Genomic DNA, 284 nt, shown 5'->3' on the forward strand with positions numbered 1-284 from the left:
GTGTTCATCATTATTTCGTAATTATCAGCTGCTACAGAGTTCAGGAAGCATTTCTTAACAAAGTGTGTGCTAATCTCATCTCTGGGTATCAATACTGAAAATAAAATACAGAAGTGGTCAGAAACGACAAGTTTACTGATGGAAGTGTAATGGAATTAAATCTGATCGAAAGTAAAAAGATTTGCCAAGGTTCGCTCAAAGAGGTTAAGTCTGGTTTATTGAGAAAACATACGAGCGCAAGGACTTCAGAGGAAACGCACATGAGTGGTATCCAGCAGAAGTGA

The sequence above is a fragment of the Borostomias antarcticus genome (genome assembly GCF_949987555.1).
Source record: "Borostomias antarcticus genome assembly, chromosome: 10".
NCBI classification, from domain to species: domain Eukaryota; kingdom Metazoa; phylum Chordata; class Actinopteri; order Stomiiformes; family Stomiidae; genus Borostomias; species Borostomias antarcticus.